Source organism: Leuciscus leuciscus (assembly GCF_965113295.1).
Source record: "Leuciscus leuciscus genome assembly, chromosome: 25".
Classification (NCBI taxonomy): domain Eukaryota; kingdom Metazoa; phylum Chordata; class Actinopteri; order Cypriniformes; family Leuciscidae; genus Leuciscus; species Leuciscus leuciscus.
In genome coordinates this window covers 4,879,403-4,891,643 of record NC_138724.1, presented here as the reverse complement: position 1 = coordinate 4,891,643, position 12,241 = coordinate 4,879,403, and the positions used below count along the sequence as shown (strand labels likewise).

Sequence of the window (12,241 nt, the reverse complement as noted above, 5' to 3'; positions counted from 1 at the left end):
ATTGATTTGAAGACATTAATATATATTAACCCTCTACTGCAAAACATTTTGATGGCACATGATAAAAATTATTCCACATCATTTCTTGGCTCATTTGGAAACATTTTATTGATAATTTACCCCCCCACCCCCCAAAAAAATTTTTTTCTGCAACAATGGTACAGAATGATAGAGAAAATCATCATGATACAATACTCAGAGAGCAATAAAAAAATCACAAATCTTTTTCAGAAATGTCAAGAAGTCATTGAGTGAAAAGGGGAAAACACTTGAAACATATTAATATATTTGATTTGAAACAAGCATAGGTTTGTATCATGACTGATATATTTTGATTTGATACAGGCATAGGTTTGTATCATGTCGTATCATGTACTTGATGTAATGAGATTTCACTCGGAGTGAAGCAGTTCTTCTCTGCTGTGAAACACAGGTGTACGTTACACTTTTTGCACATCACTTTGGGTGTTCCTGTGCACCCAGAACCCTGAATCTTCCCTTCTTGTCACACATTATTTGCCATTGTGAGGTATTGTCCAAGACATCCTTGAAAAGTACTCCTTATCGCACAACGTTGCCCTGAGGCAACAATAAGAAAAACAGAATTTCTGAACATGCAAAATAAGAAAAACTTCAAAAATCCTACCAAAAGGCTTCTCTACACCTTCATACACACACATATTTGTAATGTACAGTTCATGTCATTTTATATAAGACTATTAAAGCAAATAATCTTGCCTTCTTCTCACACCATGTGCTCCTGTGACCATGTGTCAGAAAAGGACTGTGCTTGATAGCGACTCCCAAACCTTATTGGCCTGTTCTTTGATACTCTTTTAACCCTTCTAATTGGTTGCAGTTATTTAAAGAAACATGTACTGAACATGATGTACTGAGGGCTTAAAGGGTTAGTTCACCCAAAAATGAAAATTCTGTCAGTAATTACTCACCCTCATGTTGTTCCAACCCCGTAAGACCTTCGTTCATCTTCGGAACACAAATTAAGATATTTTTTATTAAATCTGAGAGCTGGATCACTCCTCATAGGCTTATGGACACTATAACTTGCTGGCCCAGAAAATGTATTAAAGACATCATTAATATAGTCCAAGTGACTCCAGTGGCTCAATCTTAAGTTTATAAAGTGGTTTATAAAGTGACGAGAATACTTTTTGTTGAACATCACCACGTATCACACACATGACCAGCGTCGCCCAATAGTGAGCCTGTGTGTGACGTATAACACAGACGCGCTACGCTATTACACTACGTGAAAAGACTCAAGGCCCAGAGAGAAGGAAATGAATAGTGGAATAAAGTCAATATTTTTGTTTGTTTTTGCGCACAAAAAGTATTCTCGTCGCTTTATAAACTTAAGATTGAGCCACTGTAGTCACTTGGACTATATTAACGATGTCTTTAATACATGTTCTGGGCCAGCAAGTTATAATGTCTTAGAAGCGTATGGAGAAGTGATCCAGCTCTCAGATTTAATCAAAAATATCTTAATTTGTGTTCTGAAGATGAACGAAGGTCTTACGGGGTTGAACAACATGAGGGTGAGTAATTACTGACAGAATTTTCATTTTTGGGTGAACTAACCCTTTAAGAAAACTTTATATAAAATATATATTTTATGAAACATGTTGAACTCTAAAACTGGTATAAATTCAAAGCCATAAATCTAAACAAGTTGTTTTCCAAATGTGAGGTTGATATCTCAAAAAATCTGCTTTCAGTGAGAGTTAGTTCGGGCGCAGTCCTGGATATGTGATTTGCAGTAGAGTTTTTCTCTCTCAGATATTACAAGCGCACACACACACACACACACACACACACACACACACACACACACACACACACACACACTCACTCACTCACTCACTCACTCACTCACTCACTCATTCACTCACACACACACACACACACATTTTATTACACACATACAAACCTCACTCTGACAACCATACCAACACACCCACACAATTATCGCTGCATAATTTATCTAATTGGCTCAATAATATGCCGAAGCAGAAAACAGGAATAAAGTGAGTATTTGCTTTATAGGCCAAACCTGAAGAAATGGCACCATCTGGTAAAAAAGCCTTTGGTTTGAAGCCTCGCCAACAGAATGAAAGCCTGTTAACAAAGATTGCATCATTTTATAGTTAAATGGCCCTGGGATTCATTTTTTTGCAATGCGGACATTTGTGTCCAAGTCGTTCAGTGCTATTGTCCATATAACTTAATTTTAAAAACTATATTTATTCCGCTAATCTTTAAACCCCCTTAAATAACAGTCAAACATTCGCTGTCCTACAGGTGAACGAGGAGTTCTGGAGATGTACTGCGGTTCCCCTGGAAGAAGCGTTTATGTCACAGCTGGACAAGCACAGCCCAAAGCTCCTAGAGCTCTTCAGTGCCAAGAGGAGCAACTGGTCAACGCATCAATAACTTGTTGATGGAGCTGATACAGGCGGGGCTAAATTGGTTACAAAGTTAAAAGGTACAATATTACAGTTTTTCTCATTTGCTAAGACACACTAAATGAAACTGGGATCCGCTTGATCTTCATCATCACATTATTAGCACAGCAGAAGTCTTCTTTTGCAAATGTTTTAACACTTTTTCATTTGTTTCACACATTTTTCACACCCTTTGTCAAAACAGTTACCACAGATCTCATTGAAAGACCCCGAACTCTATTGGATTCACTGTGTTGAACAAAAGGAAAACATCTATTCACAGCTGATAGAAAGTACTTGCATAATTTTAAATCTCTATGCACCTGTTTGAAACTCATTTGCACAACTCTTCAATCAGCAATCAGTCCTCATCCATCTATAAAAGATGCCACCTCTGTATTTCTGTGTATTTCAGCTTTACTGTATTGCCCTGTTAGCAGAACAAACTGTGTCTACAGTAATGCAGATGTTTTATCAATCCCATTTATGTGACTGTCATACAGTAATGTCAGTTTTGACATGCTTTTTGCAGAATCCACACATTATCACATACTGGTGGCAGAGGAAAGATATTTAGTATTGAACAGGAGTCTGCCATTGTAGATATGGTAGTAGATATGGTAGTGGCAAACAATGCAATCAGACTGCATGAAATCCAGGCAGCAGTAATTGCAGATCAGGGAGCATTTAGACACATAAACAGTGTGAGTTTGGCAACTATAGATCGAGTCCTTAAACAAAACCATGTCAGAATGAAGCAGCTGTACAGAGGTCCGTTTCAAAGAAACTCTGACATCGTAAAGGAGGCACGATTCCAGTATGTGCAGGTACAGATTTTTTATTGTAATACCTTGTTTACCATAGTTGCATGCGACTGGAATAATTTGCTTTATGAATTTGCTCTTTTTCCTAGAGAATAATGGAGCTTGAAGCTGAAGGGGCACATCACAACTTCATTTTTGTGTGTGTATATATATATTTATTGTAAAAAAAAAATTTTTTTAAAGGTATTTCCACCCATAAGTTTCCTTTGGTAGTGTGGTAGGAAAGCCCTTTACCTTCCCTTATAATTATATGTGGATCGTAAATCAATTGGCTGTCACCATGGGGATATAAAGTGCGATAGACCTGTGCTTGAGGTCAACGTCATTTGTCGACGTCACTGACGCGCCGCAAACAGTACTGTGGCTGCTTCCGGCATCAGGTGTGGACATTAGAGAGGTAGGAACGCTTGGTGACTTTGAGATTGTTTCTAAATTTAATAACCAATTTTCCCTGGTTGCGTGTGTTTTTCTTGCACCTTAGTAAGCTCTTGATTGCTTGATTGCCATTTCCTCTCGTAAAGTGCGAGTCAGCTGTTCCGTTTCCTCGTGCGGGTCTCGCACTATTGCTGTGACGGCCGTTGTTGGGTGTGTGCGCTCCTGAGTATGCACGCATCATATTCGTCATTGGTATGTCTAACAGGCGTTTACTAAGTTCGGGTGAGACTCTATAATAGTAATATTAAATGGTGACATTCTATTTTATTCCAGGTGCTCTCCCTAAAACGTTGGAGAGCGTAAGCTGATTGCTTGATCGCCATTCCCTCTCGTATGGTTCAAATCAACGGATTTGTTTCTCATGCAGATCTCGCACTGCTGGTGGGACTGCTAGTTGGGCGCGTTTCACGTCCTGCCCACGGATAACATTGCTGTTTTGTTTTGTGTTGATTTTGCTTTACATTTTCTATTTTCTTTTGTTTTGTTTAAGTCGTCTTTATTTATATTTGAATAGCAGTGATACTCTCTGCTCTTTGCCTTTGCATATTCTAATATAGTTTGTTTTCTATTTTGTAAAGAGCTTTATCTTTTTTTGGGTTTGTTTTGCAGTGCATTTATTTTGTGTGGCTTATTTGGTTTATCCTATTAAATGCAACCTTATTATTTTTCTTTTGATTTTTCTAGTTTGTATTTTGTTTTGCTGCTTATTGTAAACTGATTGAGATCGGTTTGGTTTATTTTTCTGTAAACTGTTAAAACCAGTTTAGTGTATTTTCCTGTAAACTGTTGAGATCAGTTTGGTTTATTTTTCTGTAAACTAAAATCCATTGTCTTGCTTTTGCATTTCTTTAACTCTTTTTGTTTAATTTATTTGTTTAATTTATGACTTGTAATTTGAGGGCAAATAGGCCTGGTACATTTCTTTTCCAGCTTTGTTAATTCTTACTTTGGGTTTTGTTGTTTAATTTAAATCGACATAGGGCCATTCAGCGCTTTAATTATTCTGTGTGTATTTTAGTGACTCTTATTAAGATTTCTCTGTTCTTGTGCCGCAGGATCTGGGTGCCAAAGGCAGGGAGGCCGGCTCTATTCCCTTCTAAGTGGTGGTGGTGGTGTGTGTGTTCACAGTGTGCCGTGTCCATCCGTGGAGTATGGTGTGAGTGCGTGTGTTTGCGTGCACTGGTGAAAGGAATGATTTCTCTGCTATAGGCAGCCTAATCTCTGATAGCCTGACCCTGCTGGTAAGCCCCAGTTAGCTGGTGTTCCTGTGATCTTCTTAGAGCCAAACCCTTATGATGAGCTGTGCTTGGCTGAAGCCTGATATATCTTAATGATTGTTTTAAAGTGATTGTGTAACTTAATAAAGTCAACCGTTTTGTATTGTTACCCATGTCTCTGAGCGATTATTGGTGAACGAACTTGCGTGTCCTTTTAGAGACACTAAATTCTCTGGGTGTAACTCCCTGAGTGGCGTAGTTGGCTAATTATCCTTCAAATCCACCTCCGGGTTGCCACAGTAGCTTTTTTTTTCAGTATCCATTTGAGTTTGTAAAGTATCATATTTCATATTGATGGCTGTATTTTGTTGTCCATTGTGTAATGATATTGATTGAAAGAATAAATTAATTTGACCCCAAGTTGTTGTGTTTGATGGAAATATTTGCTTATGTTGCATGTTTTGTGAGTGTTAGAGCATTTTGCAAACAAAATGAGTAATTTTGGCCATTGAGCTTCAGTTTTATCCTGTGTGTTAACTGTTTTGAAAATGTGATGTCAGAGTGGGCAAATGTGTTTAAGCAATCGAGAAAAACTGTAATCAATTGAGTAGTTTGATTTTCAGTTATCTTGCTTATCTGGGTGTGTTTTGTTTTGTGTTAATTAGACAGTTTTTTTATTTATTTAAATAGTCTCAATTGTTATTGTTATTACTATTATTATAATGAAATATAAAGATAAACTAATACAGACCTACAGTAATGATGGCATTACAGGGTTGGAGTGAATTTACCAACACAAATAATGTATTCATTATTGTTGTATTAACTAGGACCCAGTGCCAGTGCAGTGAAGAAGAGAGATGTCCCTCTGAGATGAGACGCCTCTGTGAGTGTATGGGAGAGAGTGGACAGGAGCTCATCTCTGATTACTGGCTCGGTCTGGTGAACTGGATTAAATTGTGCTGACTGTTAATGTGAACTGACTGAACCAGCATTTGGCAGGTAGTGGTGGAGGACTTGGTTTTCATCAACAAATGAGATTGTTTGTCTTAAATACTTTATCTTTTATCTCAAAGGGGGCTGCAGAGACCACTGTTCATGAGGACCTGAACATGAAGAATATGAGCATCTATGTCTGCCGTGAGCCAGATGCAGTAGGAATCATCATTGAGGGAATACCAGTCCTTACCAATCTTGGAAATCTGGCCAAAGCATGCTGCTTACTGCTTGGGTTTGACATATGCACATAATCTTGAGTATCCATCCAAGCTTTCCAAAACATTTGAGGTGTTTCAAAGACTTTTCGTGGGACTTGACACACTGCGCCCAAAACCAAGCCCCAAGTTCATGACTCTGAAACACAAGCTCCTGGCCAAGGCACTCAGACATGACTGTCACTCTGCACTTGTTAACAGCTCATTTTGAATATGGCTTGTGAATTGTTATAAAAGTGCCTGTTGACTTAATTTTAAAATGTTGTAAGATTATGTATGTACACAGTGGAAACTGTACCGTGAAGGTGTTCCACTAACCTGCACTTTATTAGCTGAGGGCATGCTTTCTTTAATGCATGAATACAGTTGTTATTGATTGTTTATACTGTCCAGCTCATTGCTACTGTTTGGATATGGCAATGATTTAATAAATGTTGGAAATTGACATAATAGCAACTAATTATTTGAAGCCGTTTACACTTCCAAAACAAAGAAAGGGCAAATTGGTCAAAATTAATGAATCAGAGGACATTAACTAGTTTTTCATTTAAATGTTACCTATTTTAATTATATTTTTGACATTGATTGTACTTAATTTATTGGCTTTTTCTGAAAATGCTACTTAATCTTTTCGCATACATTGAAATGCATATTATTAAGTTGTCCTTACTCAAAATATCAGTTAGTTCACTAAACTTGCAAAAAGTAGTTGGAAAATGTTGTCTTAATTTTATTGAGTTGGATCCAAGTAACAGTTTTAACAGTAGTGCAAAATAGATTGTTTTAAAGGAAATGGGGGTGAAATAGTCAAATTCCAATACAAATACACACATGTGCCAACATGTATGCAGTTGGCATTAACACAGGCAAAATTTTAACAATTCGCCTTACACTAAAACCGCAAGGGGAAAGTACATCATGCACAATATAAGGTAACAGGCGGATCTGATACCTACTGGGGTAATTACAGCCAGTGGCATGGTTACTTTCGTTAAACAACCTCTACATAAACCAGATAAACAATCAATCTGCACCTATATACACTTAAATGAATTATACTAGGGGTGTCCCCGACTATGGATTTTCATAGTCGAAACAGAATCGTCAAATCTTGCCTATAGTCGACTAATAGTCGAATCATGTGTATGGGGGCGGGGCTTTAACATTTCAAAGCCGCGATGTACAGAAAATCACACAAAGATAAAGAAGAAAATGTATAAAAACATTTTGGATCAATAAAACTAAGAAATAACATAAATAACTCCAGAAAGGCCACACTGCAGACAGGATTTACATTTCACATGCAAATCAAATCGGCTAAATTACCTGTGCGAGCAGGCTCTAAGTACAGCACAACATCAATGCACCGAAAAAATAAACAATTAATTTACTAAATTAAATTAGAAGAGAATATACCAAATAAAAATACAAAACGAAATAAATCAGAATCAAGTCACAAGATGAGGAGCAAATGTGTGCAAAATGCCTAAAGTGCAGGAGAACATATATTCAAAACACAAGCCACAAATAGTTAGATTAGATAACCCTGACAGATCAATAAATAAAATTAAAATAAAGAAATTATTAAAATAACGATAATAGCCAGAATTTTCAACTTTATAAATGCTAAACTCAATAAATGCTACACTGGAGTCACAGTCTTTTTAGCTAAAAATGTTCACAGCATCCAAAAATCAAATTAGAACCGGCAGAAAAGTTTTGAAATCAGTTGTACCCTAACGTTACCTGATCGAGAGAACAAATCCAGTCTTTCACTCTGTCTGTGTCCGTTGGAGTCTTTTGTGCGCGCGGATAAAATACATTCTAAAACACTTAACGTGGAAAAACGTTTAACGACTTAATCTCCTAAAATAGTTAAATTAAAATATGAAAACACTTTACTATAGGAGGAACGCATTGCGTTCATATTCTGGGTTCATCTGCTTATCTGCACATAGTATGGTTTCTTAATAAAGTGTGTACTGTGTACATACATTAAGCCACGTTAAAGTGCGTTTTAAAAGCTTTTTTCACGTTAAGCTTTTTAGAATGTCCTGTGGAAAACCAACTTATTAACGTTGGCCGGCAGAAGTGCGATCATGGTTTTCCTGATGCTAAATCCAGCCTTGGAGAATATCCTTTCTGATGGTGTACATCCACACTTTAGATTTTCTTATCCCAGACATTGTTAAAGATTTAAATCCTTGCCGCCAAGACGCTCCTCTGTCAGTCACGGATTGAAAGTGAAACTTAAATCTGTCACGGGGTGTTTGGATTTATTCAAGAACGTTAAAAAATATTTATTAAAAGCTTCTTTCTTTGCACATTTTTATATACAGCATTATCATAATAGGCTGAATATTAACATATTGACAGAAAACCGGTAGTTCTATTTATTAAATCAGACATTGAGCGCCCTCATATAGCCAAAGTGGCATGATCCTCGTTTCATAACACCTCTGCGAAGATTCCACCGTGAGATCGGTAGTCGAATCAGGCTCCTCCAATTGAAGCATCGAATCTTCGACTATTCGGGGTCACCCCTACAAATCTCCATCAACTGCAAGCATAGAAAGTATCTATGAAGAGAGAAAATAAGCGTTAAATAAGAAAAATAATGTTATGAATGATAAAAGGCGTAATATATAATATACTATATAATATACTATATATATATAGTTACATAATGAAGACAGACTTCACTGCCAGTTCACTTCACTGTTCACACACACACACAGCTCCATTGTAGCCAAGTCCCCACTTGTATAGGTAGACATCATTCCGAGAGTCCCCACTCGGCCAGTGTAGAGCGACATTGGTCTGTTAGTAATATAGACATGTATGTGTGTGTGCAATGACACATAACAATGGCAAGTAAATTGTTAGGGACTGCATAACCAAGCATAGAAAGTAAAAACATTATTTTATGAATGATAAGAGGATATTCTCGCCTCTGCTTTTGAACTGTTGCTGCCGGACCGTCTGTATTTTTTACCCCGTTGTAGATTTAAATGGTCTTTCCTCAAGCAATTCAATTCAATTAAGTCTGTCTTTATTTTGTAACTATAGTTACAAAATAAAGACAGACTTAACTGTTCACACACACACAGTTCCATTGCAGGCTATTGCGAGTCCCCACTTGTATAGGTAGAAATCGTTCAGAGTTGATATTCCATCTTGGCATGTTTAAAATATTATTATTATTTGCATATTTGAAGTTATATTATGAAAAAAGACCTTAAAAGAAAATTGTGTATTTCATTTTTGTTTCTTCAAAATGACCAGATGCAACTCAAAAGTTTTGAATTAGATCTTAAAGAAAGGTCCACTGTTGGATGGTAACGAACGACATATGTTTGGTTGCATTTAAATTGAGCAATATTTCAAACACTGAATATCTCTGTACATCAACATCCTAGAAACAAAGGAAACAGAAAAAAATGACATGTCTATTGATTTTTTAGAGTAGAAATTATGTTTTAATTAATAGGCCACAACAGAGAATTAATTTCTTAAAGCAATAACTTTGCTGTAAAATCCACAACATAAAGCTTCTGATGTTTTATAGTGCTTTCATTGAAAGTGTTATGATATTCTGTATTATTTGTTGGTATGGAACTGCTACTGAGGTACAGAAGAAATTATTAAGAAAAGTAATAACAAGTAAATTGTTAGGGACTGCATAACCAAGCATAGAAAGTATCTATGAAGAGAGAGCGTTAAATAAGAAAAAATAATATTATGAATGATAAGAGGATATTCTCGCCTCTGCTTTTGAACTGTTGCCGTCGGGCCGTCTGTATTTTTTACCACGTTGTAGATTTAAATGGTCTTCCCTAAAAAAAAATCATTTTTAACTGATGAGTTTTATATATATATATATATATATATATATATATATATATATATATATATATATATATATATATATATATATATATATATACAGTACCAGTCAAAAGTTTGGAAACATTACTATTTTTAATGTTTTTGAAAGAAGTCTCTTATGCTCATCAAGCCTGCAGTTAAAAAAAAAAAACACACAAAAAAAACAGTAATATTATGAAATATTATTACAATTTAAAATAATGGTTCTCTTTTTTAATATATTTTAAAATGTAATTTATTTTTGTGATGCAAAGCTGAATTTTCATCAGCAAGTACTCCAGTCTTTGGTGTCTTATGATCCTTCAGAAATCATTCTAATATGATGATTTGATACTCAGTTATTATCAATGATGGAAACAGTTGTGCTGTTTAATATATTTTTTTGAAATACTTTTTTCAGGATTCATTGATGAGTAAAACGTTAACAGCATTTATTCATAAAAACAGCATTTATTCAAAATAAAAACATTTCTAACAATATAAATCGTTACCATCACCTTTTATCAATTTAACGCATCCTTGTTGAATTAAAGTACTAATTTCTTTTTAAAAAAAAAGTTATTGTTCCCAAACTTTTGAACGGTAGTGTATATTGTTACAAAAGATTTCTATTCTAAATAAATACAGTTCTTTTTAACTTTTTATTCATCAAATAATCCTGAAAAAAGTATCTCAGGTTATAAAAAAAATATTAAGCAGCACAACTGTTTCCAACATTGATCATAAATCATCATATTAGACTCATTTCTGAAGGATCATAAGACACCAAAGACTGGAGTACTTGCTGATGAAAATTCAACTTTGCATCACAAAAATAAATTACATTTAAAAGTATATTAAAAAAGAGAACCATTATTTTAAATTGTAATAATATTTCATAATATTACTGTTTTTTTTTTGTTTTTTGTTTTTTTAACTGCAGGCTTGATGAGCATAAGAGACTTCTTTCAAAAACATTAACAATAGTAATGTTTCCAAACTTTTGACTGGTACTATATATATATATATATATATATATATATAGTTACATAATGAAGACAGACTTCACTGCCAGTTCACTTCACTGTTCACACACACACAGCTCCATTGCAGGCTATCGAGTCCCCACTTGTATAGATAGAGATCGTTCAGAGTTTCAGGTCCCCACTTGGCATGTTTTTTAAAAAATAAAAAAATGCATATTTGAAGTTAAATTATGAAAAAAGAGCTTAAAAGAAAATTTTGTATGTCATTTTTGTTTCTTCAAAATGACCAGAAACGCTAGTCCCCTCTTGGCCAGTGTAGAGCGATAGTCCCCTGTTAGTAATATAGACGTGTGTATGTGTGTGTGTGTGTGTGTGTGTGTGTGTGTGTGTGTGCGTGTGCGTGTGTGCGTGTGAGCATGATAAATTTTCATTGTGGATGTTTTTTGGAAGTGTGCCACTTTATTGTTGGAAGTGTGCCACTTTATTTCTGTCTATGTGTTCTGCGTCTCCAGGGACCCAAAAGACAACTAACATCACTATTTTTTTCACGCTAACATAATAGCAGATATCTTTTTTATTTTTTTATTTTGTAGATCTAGAAAGTGTTGAGTGCCGTAGAAAGTTTCATACCATTTGGACAAAGAGAACTTCTTTTTTTTTTTTTTTTTAGCAAAAGTCATTTGCGGGTTAAAAAGACCCCGAAGATAACCAGAGGGCTAAACAGTTTGTTCATTTGAAGAACAGAAGAACAGAAGATGTGATCACTGATGTGGTGGAGCTTTTTCTCAACCAGAGGAAGAAGTCTCAACATCCCATTGTCCGGCGTTCTCCAGTCCTGGTCTGAAAGTAAAACAAAAAACACAAACCATTCAAATCCAGACTCCTTACCATCCGAAAATGTGTTGGCTGAGTCATCTTCGCAATTTTTAAATCAAGAAAGCTTAGAGGTTGGATTTAAGTATAGAGTAAACCCGGCAATTGTCAAATTGCGACAAATGAAACTTTTTAAAACTGTAAATCATGCACGGATCTTATGGGACACTGATGCCAAACCAAAAGGACTGTTGGGCGGTCTTTTAAATATTCGCAGTGTTATGGCAAAGTGTGATGAAATGAAACATCTTGTCAGAAATTCGAATTTAGATTTTTTAGTAGTACTTCACCATCAGCAATGTTAGATGTCCCTGGCTATAAAATATATTGGTAGGGGTGGGGGTATTATGTTTTATGTCA

At 35.5% G+C, this 12,241-nt stretch overlaps 2 long non-coding RNA genes across 2 annotated transcripts; both read left to right on the top strand.

Annotated features, from left to right (window-relative positions):
* The first annotated feature begins 2,325 nt into the window (after positions 1-2,325).
* Positions 2,326-6,646, top strand: LOC309490141. The gene is made up of 3 exons (XR_014202601.1): positions 2,326-2,506; positions 5,772-5,943; positions 6,018-6,646. It is a non-coding gene; the product is annotated as an uncharacterized lncRNA (long non-coding RNA).
* LOC309491337 lies at positions 3,564-4,268 on the top strand. The gene is made up of 2 exons (XR_014203041.1): positions 3,564-3,686; positions 3,771-4,268. It is a non-coding gene; the product is annotated as an uncharacterized lncRNA (long non-coding RNA).
* Positions 6,647-12,241: the final 5,595 nt, after the last annotated feature.